Source organism: Alexandromys fortis, unplaced genomic scaffold, assembly GCF_014885135.2.
Source record: "Alexandromys fortis isolate MF-2015 unplaced genomic scaffold, M_Fortis_MF-2015_v1.1 scaffold_217, whole genome shotgun sequence".
Taxonomy (NCBI): Eukaryota; Metazoa; Chordata; class Mammalia; order Rodentia; family Cricetidae; genus Alexandromys; species Alexandromys fortis.
In genome coordinates, this window is record NW_026068098.1 from 1,334,038 (window position 1) to 1,353,847 (window position 19,810).

General features: G+C 44.1%; 1 long non-coding RNA gene across 1 annotated transcript; it reads right to left on the reverse strand.

The window, feature by feature from the left end:
• Window positions 1-503: 503 nt before the first annotated feature.
• LOC126489439 (uncharacterized) lies at window positions 504-9,122 on the reverse strand. The gene is made up of 3 exons (XR_007588921.1): window positions 9,005-9,122; window positions 8,783-8,883; window positions 504-673 (listed from the first exon to the last, which is right to left on the reverse strand). It is a non-coding gene; the product is annotated as an uncharacterized lncRNA (long non-coding RNA).
• Window positions 9,123-19,810: the final 10,688 nt, after the last annotated feature.

A 19,810-nucleotide genomic window follows, 5' to 3' on the forward strand; every position in this document is an offset into this window, starting at 1 on the left:
TCTTTCTTTCTTTCCTTCCTTCCTTCCTTCCTTCCTTCCTTCCTTCCTTCCTTCCTTCCTTCCTTCCTTCCTTTTCTTCTTTATTGTTGGGGACCAGCCCTGACAAAAATACCTCTTGCCAGGGTAGAGGCCTGGGGATTTAGAAATATAGTAAAGAATACAAAGATGCGAATGAAAATAATAAAACAGAGAAACATAGGCTAGTATCAGGAGGGAGTTCCAGTGAGTACTGAAATTTTGCCCTTCATTTAATTTCCATCTGCTTAAAATACCCCTGAGCCCCAAAAGGTAAGGCAAAAGACTGCTTTACCTGGTCACAAGGAAATGAACAGACCAATTGAAGGTCACAGGCTACATCCATAGTTAAATATTTTGTTGCTAAAACAAAACAAGTCTTGCTCAGACCCTAGATCAAAACATTCTGTGGGCAAACCACACCCTAGGTGGAATCCAAAGTTGCTCCTGAAGGGAACTGGAATTTAGTTGGATCTTTAGACTTTTGCTTGAAGTAGGAACAGATCTACTTCTCTATTCCTGGAGTACTCACCGGCTGTTAGCCACACCTGTTGACAACAACCTTGAGAGAGCAGAACTCTCTTGTAACACCCAATTTTGTGTTACACCCTAGGTACAGTTCGCGCACCCCTGTACCGTACGTGATTCGGGCAAGAGCCTGGAGATTGAAAAGAACACACAGAGAGACCAGGGTTATTCGAAAGGAGATCACCCAAATGCCCTTTATTCAGAATTGGGGGAGTCCTTATCTACCTAACAGCTGTACTCTCTGTACATCTCTGTAATCTCTGCCCAGGCAGGTGGGAAATTACCATATTAACAAAGGAGTAAATGCCCTGCAGCTAACCACCAGGCGGGGCAGGGAGAACCCAGAAACACGCGGGAAGCTTAGTTAGCTGATCATAAACTGTCCCCGCGAATGCACCCCAGGAATAAGGGAGACCAGGGCCCTACACTCTTTGAGCTACTTCTTGGTGGGACCTTTGTTTGAGGTAGAAGCACAATAATCTTGAAGGAACTCTAGGTAAGTTCCAGCTCTCTGACCTTTGGTCAGAACTGGCTCTTATTTTTGGGCCTCCACACTTCCTCCCTTCTTTCATTTTTTTTTTTTTTTTGAGACAGAGTTTCTCTGTGTAACCCTGACTGTCCTGGAACTCACTCTGTAGACCAGGCTGGCCTCCAACTCAAAGATCTGCCTGCTTCTGCCTCCTGAGTGCTAGGATTAAAGGTGTAAACCACTACAGCCAGTCCTAATTTCTGTTTTTAATATAGTAAATACCAATAAATATAACTAGCTAGAAGGACCCACGTTGAGACCCCAATACCCTTTTAAAACACAAAAGCAGGTTGTAGTTGGTACAGGTTTGTAATCCCAACACTGGGAGTGGGGGGGGGGAGGCAGAGAAAGACTTAAGACAAACAGATCCCTAGGGCTCACTGGATTACCAGTGGAAGATCCTTCACTCATAGAAAAATGGTGACTAGTGTCTGAGAAACAATATCCTGGGTTGTCTTCTGGCCTCCACATGCACGCTCAGACCCAGACACTCTCACTTGCGTGCGCGCGCGCGCGCGCGCGCGCACACACACACACACACACACACACACACACCACGAGGCCATATTGTAATAAGCTGGACCAGGTGCAAATGAGGAGGAAAAATACACAGATTCAGATTTGATGGCCATGGAAAAGACCACGTGACTATGGAAGAAGCCACTGGGAGTGTGGCATTGCCAGCTGTGGAAGAGCCAATTGCCCACAGCCATCAAAACAGGTCAACTCCCATGGAACCTGTTCCTGTCCCCTTGAAGGCGTCAACCAAGAGACACTTTGGCTGCTGGCCTCCTGAATAAATCTTCATACTCAGACTTCAGTCTGGGCATGTTCGATTTTGTACTCTCTCAGTCCCACTTTGGCTCTTAGGATTCCTGACTTTGTCCAAGCGCTTAAGTAATCCTCCAGCACCAACCTGTGCCAGGCCTGAGGGTGGGGCAGCTGAAGTTTCCTGGGACAGATTTTGAATGGGGCAGTACTAGAGTGAGTGAATACTTTCTCCTCTTTGTTTTGTTAAAAGATTATCCTGAACTGTTGGTCACGTAGCTTTGCGAGGGCCGGCAGTGAGACTGAGCGAGCTGTGACTCTTGACGGTGGTCAGTAGGAATGTGGGCCGTCTACTCCAGCTCTCGGACTTCACTCTGTGGTTAGAAGTAAATACTTTTGGCTTTAGGCGCCAGTTATTGGGGTGTCCTGGATAAGGCAGGCCTTAAATAGGCATACACCTTTAATCCTAACATTTAGGGGGCTAAGGCAGGAGGATTATCATGGGTTTGAGGCGAGCCTGAGCTATTTAGTAGATTACAGGCAGCTAGTGCTACACAATGGTGAGACTCTGTCTTTAAAAATTAAAACAGAGCTGACAAGAAGGCTCAGATGGTAAAGGTCCCTGACACCAAGCCTGATCATGTAAGCTCAACCCACATGGTAGGAGATAACCAACCTTGACCTCCACACAAATACAATGGCATGTGCCCTACTCCACATAAACATATACATGCACACACAGTAAATAAATATAACATAATATATAAAAAATGAAAACAGTGCTGAGTGTGATGGTGTATCCTTTAGTGCTAACACTCAGGATGCAGAGACAGGCGGATCTCTGTGAGTCTGAAGCCAGGTTGGTCTATGTAGTGAGTTCCAGGCCAGCCAGGGCTACATAGTGAGACTCTGGTAAAGTTAAAAGAAAACCATAAATTGGGTTTGGGGGAGATGGCTCAGTGGGTAAAAGTGCTGAATGCAAAAGCATGAGGATGTGAATTAAAATCTCTAGGACCCATGGAAAGCCAGGCACAGCATTGCATGTGTATATAATCTGATAATACTACAACAGGATAGAAAGTGGAGTCAGGAGACTCTCAGACTCTCCCTGGAGAGTCTGCTGTAAGCATTGGCTAACAACAAAGCCAGTGTCTCAAACAAGGTGGAATGTAAGGACCAATACCTGAGGTTGTCCTCTGAGCTCCACATGTGTGCCAGGGCACACGTGGGACTACATTTTCACACACGAACATGCACACACACATCATGCACAGGCCCACAAAGATTAGTTTTTAAAAAATCAAAGCAGTGCAGGGGCCCAGTGGTAGACCATTTGCTTAGCATATAGGTCTCAGATACTGTCAGGACACACATATAACACACACACACACACAACACTCTTAGTGCAAAGCAAAACAAAATAACGATAAAGAAAATATCCCTGTTAAAATAAAAAAACCAAAACCAAAACCAAAACAAAACAAAAAAACAATCAAGGGGGTTGGAGAAATGACTTAGTGGTTAAAACCACTGGCTGTTCTGCCAGAGGACCTGGGTTCAATTCCCAGCACTCTCAAGATAGGTCACAACTGTCTGTTACTCCAGTCCCAGGATATCCATGGCACTAGGCATTCACATGATGCAGGTATATGTGTGTGCAGGTGAAATACCCATACACATATAAAATCAAATAGAAAATGTGCCGGGAAGTGGTGGCACATGCCTTTAATCCCAGCACTAGTGAAGCAGAAGCAGGCAGATCTCTGTGAGTTCAATGCCAGCCTGGTTTACAGAGTGAGTTCCAGGATAGCCTGTGTTACACAGAGAAACTCTGTCTTGAAAAACAGCAAAAAAAGGGGGGGGGGGACAATCATTTTTCTTCGGGCTCCCAGCTCAAAAAGTGGCACAGAGACTTATTATTAATTATTAATCTTGTCTTTAGCTTTGGCTTGTTTTTAACTAGTTCTTACAACTTAAATAACTCATTTCTATTAAAGCTACATGTTGCCGTATGACTTTTGGCTTTTACCTCTCCTCCTTCATGTCTTGCTTCTTCTTTGTCTCCTCCGTTGTTTCCCCATCCATAGATTCATCTCCTTTCCTCTCTCTCTGCCTATAAGTTCTGTCTCTCCTCTTCCTGCCTAACAATAGTCCCCTCTTTATTAAACCAATCACAGTGACACATCTCCACAGAGTAAATAAATATTCTGGAACATTTTCCCCTTATTGTCTAAATAAAAAGAAAAGGTTTTAACTCAAACATTCTAAAACTATAAACAAGAACAATAATCAGGTCTATTTATATTTGGCATATTCAGAGAAAATACTGTATTTTTATCTTATCTTGGTGAGTCTACTTTCTATCATAACTAAGGAAACTTTAACTATAACTGTCTAATCTTTAATCCCATCAGAGACCCAAAAGGATAGTAACTGAGTAAGGAGGAAGTGTAGAACAAGCAACATCCAAAACTATGAGAAATAATGGAAACAACTGGCTGCCTGGATGGTCACCCAAGTTACCCCTGTAACATTGCGGGCATTCATCTTTGGCCTACAGGCTTAGAATATCTAACAGAATTTTTTTTTAGTAAATCAGGAAATTTTGAAGGATTGTCCTACCCTGTCTTGGTAAAGTTTGGCAGTCACTTTCTTTTGTGTCCTGCTTGCTCAGTTTGGACAGCATACTGTCAGCAGTCAAAGTAAGGGCAGTTTCTTGACAAGTGGCTAGCTTTGACACAATGAAGGAAACTCCATATGGAGTTTTTTTAATGTTCACTATCTTTTTTTTTTGAAGTAGATTGATGCTGACAGAAGCAGATGTGTCTCACTATCATAAAAATCCTTGTTATTACAACATTTTACATGCTATATTTTGTAGGCCTTTATTTTTTAAATATTTATTTGTTTATTTTGTATACAATATTCTGTCTGTGTGTATGCTTGTAGGCCAGAAGAGGACCAGATGCCATTACAGATGGTTGTGAGCCACCATGTGGTTGCTGGGAATCGAACTCAAGACCTTTGGAAGAGCAGGCAATGAATGCTCTTAACCTCTGAGTCATCTCTTCAGCCCCTTTTGTAGGCCTTTAAAGTGTTTGAAGATTACCTATCTATCTAAAATGTCTTTGTATGACATACCTAACATGATTATAAACTTGATTGTTATAGCTTGTATTTTTATTATCTTAAATAGTTTTAAAGGACTAAAACTTTATTTTAAAAATTTTAAAATTAGCTGTATATGTACAATATCTTAAATAAGAGTAAAAAATATATATACAGTATAACAAAATAATCTTAAATTTGTTGTCAGTATACAAAATCCATGCCAATGTAAAATATTTGAGACTAGTGGTTGTTCAAAAGTAGACTCAAGCCGGGCGGTGGTGGCGCACGCCTTTAATCCCAGCACTTGGGAGGCTGAGTCAGGCGGATCTCTGTGAGTTCGAGGCCAGCCTGGTCTACAAGAGCTAGTGCCAGGACAGGCTTCAAAGCTACAGAGAAACCCTGTCTAGAAAAAAAAAAGTAGACTCAATGATTTACCCTTTAATCTCATAATTTATATGCTATATACCCCTTTTTCCTTTCATTAATAGATCCCTGAATATAATTTTCTTTGTTCAGCTTTGTTCTTGATCATGTCCAATAATAATTTCTAAGCAATCTCCTAAACAATAACAAACATCTATAACTCCCCAAATTACCAAAAACCTCTTGGTAATGTGGGTGTTGTATTTTCTATATTGCTTCCTGTTGTCTGGGGCAATGACATCTTTGGGGGACCCTAAGAAAATTTGGATAATAGTCAAGTCCTGGGAGAGCTATCTGTAACATTTGTTACCCAGTCCTGTGCAATGGGGGAAGGACAAGGCTTATCTGCAGTCCTGGCTAGAATAGCCTGTTAGGCTGCACCACCTCCGTCAGAAGCATTGAAGCTGTTCTGGATGCAGAACTCTAAAGAAACTACAACAGAGGCATTCTGAGAAGCTGGATCATCTAGGGCACCCATTTATATTGGTATCTGTTCTCTTTGCTCTGAAAATACTCAAACATTCAAAGGTAATATATATATATATATCTGCATTAATATAAGTATGGACTGTTCACTGTATACAAGCCAGCCAAAGTTGACTTTTTGTTTTATGTTTGAATAGGTAAAATATCCGTCATATATCTTGTAGCTTTTTTAGGGTATATTTCTTTATGTCTGTAGCTAGGATTTTCAGGGGATCTCCCCAGTCAAACCTGATCTCTACCAACCTTGAATGAATTCACAGCCTTATGTTTTTGGTGGAAACAAAAGTTACCTCTTTCCCCACACAATACATTTTTTAAATTTCATTTTAAAGTTAAGGCATTCCTAAAGTATCTAGGCTGTTATAATTCAGCAGTCCCCCTTACAATCCTATGTCTCTCAGGAGCTGTCATTTCCTCATCAGCAATCAAAAAACTTAAAATCAACAAGACACCATATAGGATCCAAACTGAATATTTTCCATCTTTATGTGGCTTATCTTTTTAAATTATTTCATTTTCTCTCTCACTTTCTCTCCCTCTCTTAAGTTTTTTTTTTTTTTTTTTTGTTTTTTTTGAGACAGGGTTTCTCTGTGCAGTTTAGGAGCCTGTCCTGGGACTTTCTGTGTAGACCAGGCTGGCCTTGAACTCACAGTGGTTCACTTGCCTCTTCCTCCCTAGTGTTGGGATTAAAGGTGTGTGCCACCACTGCCTGGCTTACTATTGAAGTTTCAAGTATATCTTGGGATACTCACATGGTGGGGGAGAACCTGACCCCAAGGTAGTTTCTCAGGCCAAGGTTTTTCCATTGTTCTTGAATGTACTGACCCTACAAGCTCTTTAAATGCAGGAAAGTTGACTCCATTGTTTGTGGTAATGAGGAACTTTATCCTTGCTGGTGTGGGAAGTCCTTATGTCTATGTGTTGCTTTTATTAGTTAATGAATAAAGACTCTGTCTTGACCTGTGATAGGTAGAGTAGAGCTAGGCAGGAAAAACTAAACTGAATGCTGGGTGAAAAAAGGCAGAGTTGGAGAGATGCCATGGAGCTGCCAGAGGAGAAAGATGTAAGTCGCCAGACGGACCTTGCTGGTCAGCCACAGCCATATGGTGATACAGAAATTAATAGAAATGGTTTAAATTAAGATGTAAGAGCTAGTCAATAAGAAGCTAGAGCTAATAGGTCAAGCAGTGATTTAATTAATATAGTTTCTGTGTGATTATTTTGGGGCTGAGCAGCCAGGAACAAACAAGCAGCCTCCTACAACACCTTGTCATTCCATATATGTGTGTGTGTTATATGACAATAGCATGTATGTGTATTTGCTTGGGTGGGGCTTGAGAAGTGGCTCTGCAGTTAAGAGTGATTACTGGTCTTCTGGAGGACACAGATTCAGTTCTCACCACCCACATCAGGTAGCTCACAACTTCCTGTATCTCTAACTCCAGGGAACCTGCTGTCTTCTTCTAGCTTCTGCACACACCCATGTATATATGTGCATGCAAAAAAAAATTTCTGTTTTTTAAAAATATATATCACCTGAGTATAGTGGCTCCCACCTGTCATCCCAGCACTTGGGAGGCCCAAGCAGGAGGATCGTTATGGATTTGAGGCTAGCCTGAGATACATATAGTGAGTTCCAGGCTATCCTGTTACAGAGTAAAACTTTATCTCACTAAACAGAACCAAGCAAGGTCCACCCAAACACAAAGTCCTGAAATGAGTTATACAAAACCAATAAACAAACAATCATGTTCTTGGAGAGCTTCCCATGTCAGATACACAGAACTACCTTTTTGGTCTTTTTGAGACAGGGTTTTTTCTACGTAGTCACATGTAGTCACCTGTTGCTCACTCTGTAGACCAGGCTGACCTCAAACTCAGAGATCCTTCTGCCTCTGCCTTCAGAGTGCTGGGACTTTTTTCTTTTTTTGAAACAGGTTCTCTGTAGTTTTGGAGCCTGTCCTGGAACTAGCTCTTGTAGACCAGGCTGTCCTCAAACTCGCAAATATCTGCCTGTCTCTGCCTCCCAAGTGCTGGGATTTAAGGCGTGCACCACCACCACCTGCCTATCTTTTATGTATTTTAATAATTATTTAAATAAAAAATATATTGACTTGTTGTGTACGTATGTATGGACATACATGTGTGTGTAAGTACGTGTGCTTGTAGAGGTCAGAGGAGAACTCTGGAATTGGTTCTCTCCTTCCATCTTTGCATGGGTTCTAGGAATCAAACTCAGGTCACCAGGTTCCTAGTTTGCTTCCTATTGTTGTGACAAGGACCATGACCAACTTGAGGAGCTCCTTCAGGAGGACGTGGCTTACAGGTCAGTCTCCTGAGAGTTAGGATTAAGGTATGCTACCACTCTGGGCTTGAGATTCTTCTGAGAGACAACTTCTACTGAGGTGACAGTGTGAGGCTGAGGCCATTGGTTCACCTAACCTATTATGACTGCTGTCCTATTAAAAGGGTAAATCTGGCACAGAGCCCAACAGAGAGAGATCATGTGAGCAGATACATGGAGGAATCAGCCATGTACAAGCCAAAAAGAAAGGCCTGGAACCCACCCTATCCCGTGCATGGTCTGACAGCTGACTGATCACTCCTGAGCGATACACTCCTGTCCTTTGCTTCAGATTTCTGGCTGTCCAGTAGCTCTGGAGAGAAATCAAATACTCTGCACAGACAGTGTGCCAACAAGACCCCCTGTGCACAGAAACTGGACAGTTTGTGCCCGGTTCAAAAAGCAAGCATAGATTAGAAATAGAATGTAGCTATTGTGCCCCAGGCTACTCTTGCACTTGCACAGCCAAGACTGGCCCTGAATTCATGACCCTCCTACCTCCACTTTCTAAGTCCTGGAATTACAGATGTGCACCACCCTGCCCAGCTTGTCATCTGGAGCAGTACCCCAGAACTCACAGCAGTGAGATACAGCTTCCTTCCTGGGCCCAGAGGCTGAAGAGTGCAGCTCCAATCACAGACGGAGTCTCGGTGTCAGCTGCTACACTTGTAGCACCTGCCTGAGAGAAGGGCTTCGTAAGGAGGACAGATTCCGTTTGGATTGCAGTTTCAGAGATTTTTGGCCCTGTTCCTTAGGACATGTGGTGGCATAGGATGTTATGACATAAGCACTCTGCTCACCTCACGGCCACTGGGAAACAGAGAAAAACACAAGACGGGACTGGGGTCCCATCGTCCCCCTTAAAGGCACATCCCTTAACTCCCTCCCACCAGGCTTCGTCTTGCAAAAGCTCTAAGCTTCCCAGCAGTTCCAGGCTGGAGACTGAACTGTCAACACCAGAGCACTTGGATGGTATTCTGGATCGAAAACCCCAGCAGCCGCTACACGGGGAGGGCTGTGTGCCAACAGTGTTGGCTTTTGGCAGGCAAGGCAGCCAGCCCTCGGTGACCTGGCAATGTTCCTGCCCTTCAGGCCACCAACACGACTTCCCACTGGCTGAACCCAAATGGAAGGCAAAGAGCAGGAGAGCAGGTGATGCCGATTGCAGCTGTCAATCACAGGACAGGTGGCAAGCACCATCTAGGGTAAGCGGACTCTCGGGCAGAGTCCTGAAGGCCTTCGGCGGTGGTGGCGTGGTGGTAGGCAGGTGCTTATCCCCACCACTTCCTGGGGTATCATGCGCTTTCTTTCTGCTGCATTAGCCTTCACTGAATCTTCAGCCCAAACCCCGTGTTCCCATCGGCACCAGGGCCCCTGCACCTGCTACTCCTGCCGCTTGAATAAAACTCCCTGTTTTGTTAATTCAGTTCTTAACTATGCTACAACCTACTTAAGAAAACAATGTCCCTGGTCAAATTAGTGGTGCTAGCATGGCCTTTCACAGCGCTCTGTAGCTTATTCTCAACTTCATATGTTTATGTGATTTGTTCATGGGTTGGTTCTTGCTTTTGAGATAGGCTTTTATATAGCCAGGCCAGCCCAGGACTCCCTAGCTTGTCCAGGATTACCTTGAACTTCTGATCTGCTGGCTTCCAACCTTCTAAGTGTTAGGGTTGCCACACTAGTTGTACGTGTGCTAAGGATCAAACCTGGGGTTTTGTGTATAGGAGGCAAGTACTCTATCAACTGTAGCGAGCTGCATGGAATCTCACCTGATGGAGATGTATAATCAACTCCTGAGATGGCTGAGGCCTGACCTGTGCTATGATCACGCAATGATCATCAGCTGCTTGCATATGCGTGGGCCTATGGGCAGTGCCCACCTGGCAATCCGAGATTGGCAGACCATGCCTACTTAAGGGCTGGGAGAGGGTTTGCCCAGGGGGAAAAGAGAGAGAGAGGTTTGCCCGAGGAGAGAGGAGAAAGAGAGAGAGGCCAAAGGGAGAGAGGGAAAAAAGGAAAGCAAGGAGATAGAGGAGAGAGAGGAAAGAGAGAGAGGGGAAGAGAGAGAGAAAGTGAATTAAGTCCTGGAATAAACTGCAGTGAGAAGAGCTCCGGTGGTTGCGTCATCCTTGCTGGACGAGGGTGGCCGTGACAATCAACTAAGTTACACCCTCAGCTTTTGAGTGATATTTTTGTTGTTGCTGCTGTTGGCCTTGCCCATGTCTGTCTTCCTGCTAGATGATGATAGACATGAGGCTAGAGACCATGTTTGATTTTGCTCAGCAACTTGGTCACAGAATCTGCTTGCTAAAGAAATGCATAAGGATGGGGCTGGAGAGATGACTAGTGGTTAAGAACATTGGTTGCATCCCAGCACTCGGGAGGCAGAGGCAGGCGGATCTCTGTGAGTTCGAGACCAGCCTGGTCTACAAGAGCTAGTTCTAGGACCGGCTCCAAAACCACAGAGAAACCCTGTCTCAAAAAACAAACAAACAAACAAACAAAAAACCAAACAAGAACATTGGCTGCTCTTCAGAGGATCAGGGTTCAATTCCTAGCACCCACACGGCAGTTTGCAGTCATCTGTAAACTCCACTTCCAAAGGAGATGGAGGAAGGTAATTAGTTAATTATAATAAACCAACTGCTTGGCCTCATAGCTTAGAACATAGGTAGGTGGAATAAACAGAGTAGGATGCTGGGCGGAAGAGGAAGTGAGGTCAGATTCTGCTCTGCTCCCAGAGAGACCCGACAGCTCTGCACTCTGGAGCAGGGACACCATGCTCAGCTCTGCCGGATAGACGCAATAGCTCTGCGCTCTGAGGCAGATGCATGAAGCTCAGACACACGATGGACGGAGGCTAGAATCTTCCCGGTAAGCGCACCTTGGGGTGCTTACACACATCATTAGAAACGGGCTAGTCCAGGTGCGAGAATTGGCCTGTAAGGGCTAGAGTTCATGGGCCAAGCAGTTCTTTAAATGAATACAGTTTGTGTGTTGTTATTTTGGGCATGAGCTAGCCAAGCGGCCGGGGTGTTGGGGACGCAGCCCCGCCGCTTCATATTTCAACACAAAGGATCTGACACCCTCACACAGACATATGTGCGAGCAAAACACCAACCAGTGCTCATAAAATAAAAATAAATAAATTATTAAAAAGAAAATGCTTGAGCGGTTGAGGCGATGGCTCAGTGGGTAGCCTCTGCCACGCAGGCGTGAGGATCTGAGTTTGGAGTCTCAGAACCAGGATTTTAATGGGGCAGAATGCTGTACATCTTATAATTCTCGCACTTGGGAGACAGAAACAGGAGACTCCCTGGATCTCACTGACAAGTAAGTCTAGCTGAACTGGCTAGCTGTGGGTTTAGTAAGATGTTGAAATATGGAGCGGCGGGGCTGCGTCCCCAACACCCCGGCTGCTTGGCTAGCTTATGCCCGAAATAATAACACACAAACTGTATTCATTTAAGAACTGCTTGGCCCATGAACTCTAGCCCTTACAGGCTAATTCTCGCACCTGGACTAGCCCATTTCTAATAATGTGTGTAAGCACCCAAAGGTGCGCTTACCGGGAAGATTCTAGCCTAAGTCTATCGTGGGTTGCAGCTGCCTGGGAGAGCAAAGCATGGCAGCTGTCCGGTCCCTCTGGAAGCAGCGCAGAGTCTGACCTCACTTCCTCTTCCGCCCAGCATTCTATTCTGTTTACTCCTCCCATCTATGTTCTAACCTATCAGGGCCAGCCAAGCAGTTTCTTTTATTGCTCAGCCAATGAAATCAACAGATTGATATGACACTCCCACATCAGTAAGAGAGCCTGCCTCAAAAGGTAGAGAAAGATAGAGAAAGGCATGCGGTGGGAACTTTGGGCCTCTGCTCACATGCTTGCACACTTACATGTGCATGGACATCTGGGTGCATAAGTATATACCCCCCCATTCTTATTGAATAAATGAGTGAATGAATCTTGTTTGTTTTTTTCCTTTTGCTTGTCTTAGTCATTGTTCTACTGCTGTGAAGAGACACCATGACAAAGGCAACCCTTATAAAAGAAAGCATTTAATTGGGGGCTTGCTTACAATTTCAGAGGTTTAATCCATTATCAACATGGCAGGAGCATGTGATGGACCAGCCTAACTCTACTTTAAGATTAAAAAAACCAGGGGCCTGGAGAGATTGCTCAGAGGTTAAGAGCACTGACTACTCTACCAAAGGTCTTGAGTTCCAATTCCCAGCAACCACATGGTGGCTCACAACCATCTATAATGAGATCTGATGCCCTCTTCTGGCATGCAAGCATACATGGAAGGAATGTTGTATATATAATAAATAAATAAATCTTAAAAAAAAAGATTAAAAAACCATCTTGTTACAAGGTCAACTATGTTCATTCCTGTCCTCTGTAAAGCCTGGGTTTGACCATGTCTTGACCCATTTTCTGGAACGCGTTCCACTCCTATACCCTAACCTCCACCCTGATAAGATGTTCTGCCAACAATTTTCAAATGTTCTGCCAAGTTCCTATGTAACCAAAAACCCTTGAAAACTCCCTAGCTTTGCAGTTTGGGGGCTAATATAAACCCCACCTTCTCCTAAGTTTTATGCTATTTTCTCAAACCCTGTCTTAGGGAGAGAGATAGCATGGTCTATTTGAAAATAAAGCTTGTACAATTTGACCAAAGAATTTGGGTGACTGTCTTTATTCTCATTGAGTGGGATTAACACACTGTGGCATTCGTGGCACTGTGGAATAGCAGAGAGCAACTTCTTGATCCAGTGATGGAGGGATGGGGGGTGGGGTGCAGAGTGTGGGAGAGAGAAGAGAGAGAAGAAGGGAGGGAAGAAGGGAGAGAGAGAGAGAGATTGACTAGGCCTGGCATGGGCTTTTGAAACCTCAAAGCTGACCCTTAGTAACAAACTTTCTCCCAGCTAGGCCACACCTCCTAATTCTTTTAAAATAGTGTCATTCCCTGATGACTAAGTATTCAAATATATGAACCTATGGGGGCCATTCTTATTCAAACCACCACGTTCCACTCCTTGACCCACATAAGCTTGTAGCCATATCATAATGCAAAAATGCATTCAGTTCAACTTCAAAAGTCCCCATAGTCCCAACACTGCACAAAAATCTGAAGTTCAAGTCTCTTCTGAGACTCATGGCAATCTCTTAACTGTAACCCCTGTAAAATCAAAGTCGAAAAGGAGATCATATACTTCCAACATGCAATGGCATAGAATATACCTTGCCAGTCCAAAAGCGAGGAAAGAGCACAGCGAAGAAGTACCAGGCCATGGGGTTTTGTTACAAGAGTCCACATAGTGGCTCACAACTCTCTGTAACGAGTTCCAGGGTATCTGACACTTTCTTCTGGCCTCCACAGGAGAACAGGCAAACAGCTGGCACACAGACATACATGCTGACAAAATACTCAGGAACAGAAAATAAGAATAAAATTCAGTGTGTGTATGTGCAGGTGCCCAAGGAAACCAAAGGCTCTGGGTCCCCCAGGAGCAGGATTTACAGGCATTTCTGAGTCACTCAATGTGGGTACTGGGACTCAAACTCTGAACTCAAGTCCTCTGGAAGGCCAACGCTCACTTTTTTGCTTGTTTGTTGTTTTTTTTTTTTTTAAATATTTATTTATTTATTTATTTAGTATACAATGTGTGTATGTCTGCAGGCCAGAAGAGGGCACCAGACCTCATTCCAGATGGTTGTGAGCCACCATGTGGTTGCTGGGAATTGAACTCAGGACCTTTGGAAGAGCAGGCAATGCTCTTAACCACTGAGCCATCTCTCCAGCCCTTAACCACTGAGCCATCTCTCCAGCCCTTAACCACTGAGCCATCTCTCCAGCCCTTGTTTGTTGTTTTGTTTTGTATTTCAGGACAGGGTTTCTTGGATAGCCGTGGCTCTCCTAGAATTTAGCCTCAAACTCACAGAGCTCTACCTGCCTCCCTGGTGCTGGGATTAAAGGTGTCCACCACCACCGTTTGGCTCAATGCTTACTCTTAACCACTAAATCATCATCTCCTGCTTTTGAAATCAGCGCGGTCCATCCACTTGTTAGCTATTGTATTCTGAGCACTTTTCTCAGTTGTAACTTATGACTTTGACTTAGCTTATTTTTTCCAACAACTGATGGCGTCAGTGTAGTCATTACACTGTTCAGTCAAAGGAGCTGAGACTCAGGGGTTCCAACATTTGCGGACCCTAGCAGTTAGTGAGGGAGGAGCCGGCTCAACCCTGCAGTCCTTCCTAGAGTCGTCCTGATGTCTCTTCTTAGGCAAAGCAAATAGCTCACATTGGAGTATCCAGACCAAACTGTTCCAAAGCACCCACTCAGAAGGCTGGCTCAGTCTCCCCTGTCCATGGAGACACTGTGCCAATTGCATGAGAAAATGCTTTAATGTAGCCACAGCCGGAGAGTTCATAGCTCTGTGACAGATGGGAGAGACTTTCCGTCACTCGCTGAGGTGAATCTGAAATCACACAGGGCAGTTAGGAGCACCAGCCAGCTCTCCAGCCTTCCTGCTTCCCTGTGTCCATCTTCCCTTCCCTCCCTGCTTCCTAGTGCTTATATACTACAAATGACCCTTTTTAAAATTGGTTTTGTAACTGGCCAGGTGGAAATGAAGATATTGTAAAGAGACACCTGTGTCTATTAGTACGTTTACCCAAAGAAATAGGAATTTCCCCCAGGAATCTCATGCTGGGGAGGAGGAAATGGTACCAGTGTGTGTGTGTGTGTGTGTGTGTGTGTGTGTGTGTGTGTGTGTGTGTGTGTTGGGGGGGGAGGGGCGACGACTTGTCCCCTGAAAAGAGATTTTGCCCAGACGTGACAACTTGTCAAACCACCCCACAGAACTAGACTGAAACCCAGATAGGTGCAGTGATCTGAATGAGAATGCCCCCATAGACTGGGCTTGGTCTTAGTAGGGGAAGGATTAGGAGGTGTGGCCTTATTGGAGGAAGTGTGTATCACTGGGGGTGGGCTTTGAGGTTTCAAAAGCCCATGCCATTCCCAGTTACCAGTTAGAGCGCCCTCTCTCTCTCTCTCTCTCTCTCTCTCTCTCTCTCTCTCTCTCTCTCTCTCTCTCTCTCTGTCTTTCTCTGTACCTCATGCTTGTGGATCAGATGTGAGCCCTTAGCTACTGCTCCAGCATTTTGCCTCCCTGTTTGATACCACACTCCCTGATAAGATGGTCATGGACTAAGTCTTTGGAACTACAAGACCCAAAATAATTTTTTTTTTAAAAAAATAAATTGCCTAGGTAACGGTGTCTCTTCATAGCAATAGAAAATACCTAAGATACTAATGGGTCAGTGGTGGGCAGGACCACACCTTGACCAGGATTGCTTAAATGTACATATTGGTCTTACTTCAGGACCACAGAAGACAGGCCTGAGGAGTTGGCTGATCTCCTTGTTTGTCCTTTTTCCTGATGTAGTCACACTGAGTAGATCTCCTTTTCCTGTTTTCCATGTCTATTTATTTATACTCATTTATTTTTATTTTTTGAGGCAGGGTTTCTCTTTGTAGCCCTGACTGTCTTGAAACTAGTTTTACAGACCAGACTGGCCTTGAATTCTCAGAGATCTGCCTGCCTCTGCCTCCTGAGTGCTGGAATTAAAGGTGTATTCCATCACCCCCTTGCTGCTTCATTTTGTTTTTGAGACTGTAGGAGTCTCCCTCCCTCCCTCTTCCTGTTTATTTTGTGGGGCCTGTCAATGACAACTCCTGCAAAGAGGCTGTCTACGGAAACTGATTGGCTGGTTCGAACTGCAGTGACATGGAGAGGCTGGGATATTGCACTCCAGAGGCAAGTCACCTGATCCCAGGCTCGCTTCAGCCCCCTTAAAACTATTCCTTACCCATCTCTGTGCCAGAACCCATATTCCATGATTAAAAAATACTAGCTCCCACCAACACCAAACCTAAGAAGCCATCAGATAGCCTCTGAGGCCTATAGAGAAACTTCCTCATTTTGCTGAATCTGCCTCTCTGATGTACGCACCAACTGTATTTTTACTTGCCTTGATTTCTGACTTTCTTTGTTCTGTAAAACTATGAAACTTCATGAAGCTTCTTCCATGTTGGAGAATGGAATTTGTTGTTAATCTAAATCTGTTTCCGGGCCATGCCACTCAAATTAGGCTCTATGTTGACAGAGATTTCTGTCCCATCTGGTCCCACAGCCACTCAGTCCTAAAGAAGCACACAGAGGCTTACATTAGTTATAAACTGGTTGGTCTATTAGCTCAGGCTTCTTATTAACTCCTACATCCTACATTAATCCATAATTCTTACCTGTGTTAGCCACGTGGCATCGTCTGTGTCTGGGTGACAACTTCAGACTCACTCTTTCCTCTTCCCAGAATTCTCCTGTTCTTATTGCCCTACCTATACTTCCTAACTGGCTACTGGCCAATCAGTGTTTTATTAAAACAATACAAGTGACAAATCTTTACAAAGTACAAGACCATTGTCACACAGCAGCTCTAGACTAAATAAAATATCTTTAATCCCCTGTAAGTTGAAAATGATGCTTTTTGCATTGGCATTAGGTACCCAGCATGGGCTCTAAGAATGATCTACTTTCCACCAGAGGAAAGTCAGGTACCCGCAATGACCCACTGAGTTATGGCCGTCTGGTCTTATTCCCTCAGGTGGATTGTTGGTGAGTTCTGTCTGGGGCTTTTGAACTTCCCTTGATTTGGTCAAAGGTTCTTTGTTTCTTCTAAGGAGTTAAGGGTCCTAGAAGCAAAGAAAGCTGGTAGGCAATTTTCACTCCCCCTCCCTCTTCTCCTCCAAATCCAGTCCCTCAGTCTTATCCCAGCCCTGCAGTGGACCAACTGCTGCATCTTCCCCTTCCTGTCAGCTCCATCTCCAGTGGGGTCATGCGGATCTTCTCCTAAAGTCTTTGTCACCACCACCTCACCCATTCATCTCAGCTACCTCCTGCAGGCATCCCCTGGGAACATGGCAGCCACTCCAGACAGCGAAGCAGGTGGGCAATCCTCACTCTCCCCACTCTCTTCCACATCCAGTCCAAGTCTCATCACCCAGATCACCTGCTGTAGCCTTTCTTCCCTGTCTGCCCCATCCCCAGGGGTCTATTTAAACCTGGTAGCACACCCGGCTTTCCTCTCTCCTGTTGAATCCCTCAGAAACACCCCACCCTGCATCTAGTACATCCCCATTTCTAATTACTAGCTCCCAACACCAGGAAACACATCCTATCTGGGAAGCCTAGTGTTCCTACTAGGCAGCATATAGCCACCATAGTCTCCTAAGGACCAGAGAAGGCAGCAGAAACCAAGAAATAGAACATTTACCAACAAAGACAAGACCAGCTATCAGTACCTAGAATTACAATAATCACAAACCCAGATGCCCAGACGCCAGTGTAAAAACCCAATCAATAACAGCTAGGAAATTATGTCTCCACTAGCACCCAGCAACCCTACTACAGGAGGGTTGAAAAATGTAATATAGCTGAAGCATCAGACAAAGGCTTCAGAACAGCTGTTATGGACATGTTAGAGGTCCTTAAAGAAGAAATGTATAAACCCATTAATAAAATCTATGAAAACACAGACAGTGGAATGAAATGAAAGCAGTTCAAGACTTGTGTCTTAGTTAGGGTGTCTATTGTTGTGAAGAGACACCATGACTATGGCAACTCTTACAAAGAAAAACATTTAATTAGGGCAGGCATACAGATTCAGAAGTTAGTCATGGTGGGAAGCATAGTGGTGCACAAGCAGACATGGTGCTGGAGAAGGAGCTGAGAGGTCTACATTTTGCAGGCAACAGGAAGTGAATTGTTTCACTGGACATGAATTGAACATATATGAGATCTCAAAGTCCACCTTGACAGTGACACACTTCCTCCACTTCCAACAAGACCCTACCTACTCCAACAAGGCCACTTATAGTGACACTCCCTTTGGGGGTCATTTCCTTTCAAACCACCACAACTTGCACAGGGTAACAGAATCAGTAAGGAAAACCCAAACTCAAGTAAAACTGGAAATGAAAAATTTGGGAACTTAAACAGGAACTTCAGAGGCAAGCCTCACCAACAGAATACAAGAGATGGTTGAGAGAATCTCAGGCACTGAAGACAAGAGAGAAGAAATGGATACCTCAGAAAAAAATTCTAAATAAAAAAAAGTCCAGGTACAAAACATCTAGGAAATCTGGGACCTATTAAAAATAACAAATCTGTGAAACATAGAAATAGAGGAAAGATCAGAAACCCAGATCAAAGACACAGAAACTATTTTTAACATAGTCATAGAAAAAAAGTTCCCCAACTTAAAGAAGGGGGTACCTATCAAGGGACAAGAAGCATACAGAACTCCAAATAGATTGTACCAGAAAGACAATTTCCCAGACACATAATAATCAAATCACTAAACATACACAACAAATAAAGAATATTAAAAGCTGTAAGGGAATAAGATCAAACAACATATAAAGGCAGACCTATTATGGTAACACCTACCAGACTGTCAAAGAAGAGATGAACTCAATACTCTTCTATTTCATGAAAGAACATTGCCCAACTCTTTCTATGAGGCCACAGTTACTGTGATACCTAAACCATATAAAGACTCAACAAAGAAAGAGAATTACAGACCAATTTTCCTCTTTATAGCAAGTCCACAGTCAGCATCAACCAAAATAGAAACTCAAAGCAAAGAAACTAATCAGAAACAAGACAAGGTTGTTCACTCTCTCCATACCTATTAAGTACAGTACTTGAAGTCTTAGCTAGAGCAATTAGACAACTGAAGGAGATCAAGGGGATACGAATAGGAAGGGAAGCAGTCAAAGTATCTTTGACTTCTTGTAGATGATAATAGAAAATAAGTGACCCTGAAAGTTCCACCAAGGAACTCTTTCAGCTGATAAACACATTGTAGCAAAGTGGCAGGATACAAAACTAACACACAAACTCAGTAGCCATCCTATACAAGTGACAATCAGACTAAGGAACCAGGGAAACAACACCTTTCACAAAAGCCTCAAATGATATAAAAATCTCAGGGTAACACTAACCAAGCAAGTGAAAGACTTTCATGATAAAAACTTTAATACAGTGAAGAAAGTGAAGAAGATATTAGGAGATGGAAACATCTCCCGTGCTTCTAGATCAGTAAGATTAATATACTAAAATGGTCATCCTACCAACAGCAATTTACAGAGCTGTGGTGGTTTCCATAGGAATGGCCCCCATACACTCACGCGTGTGAGTATTTGGCACACAGGAAGGGGCACTATTAGGAGGTGTGGACTTGTTGGAGTAGGTATGGCCTTGTTGGAGGATGTGCACTACTGTGGGGGCGGGCTCCGAGGTTCCATATATGCTCGAACCACACCCAGTGGGACAGCCTCTCCTGCTGCTGCCTGGAAATTCAGATGCAGACCTCTCAGCTCCTACTCCAGCACCATGGCTGCCTGCACGTCGCCATGCTTCCTGCCATGATGACAATGGACTAAACCTCTGAACTGTAAGCCAGCCCCATTACATGTTTTCCTTTATAGAAACTGCTGTGGTTATGATGTCTCTTCACAACAATAAAATTCTAA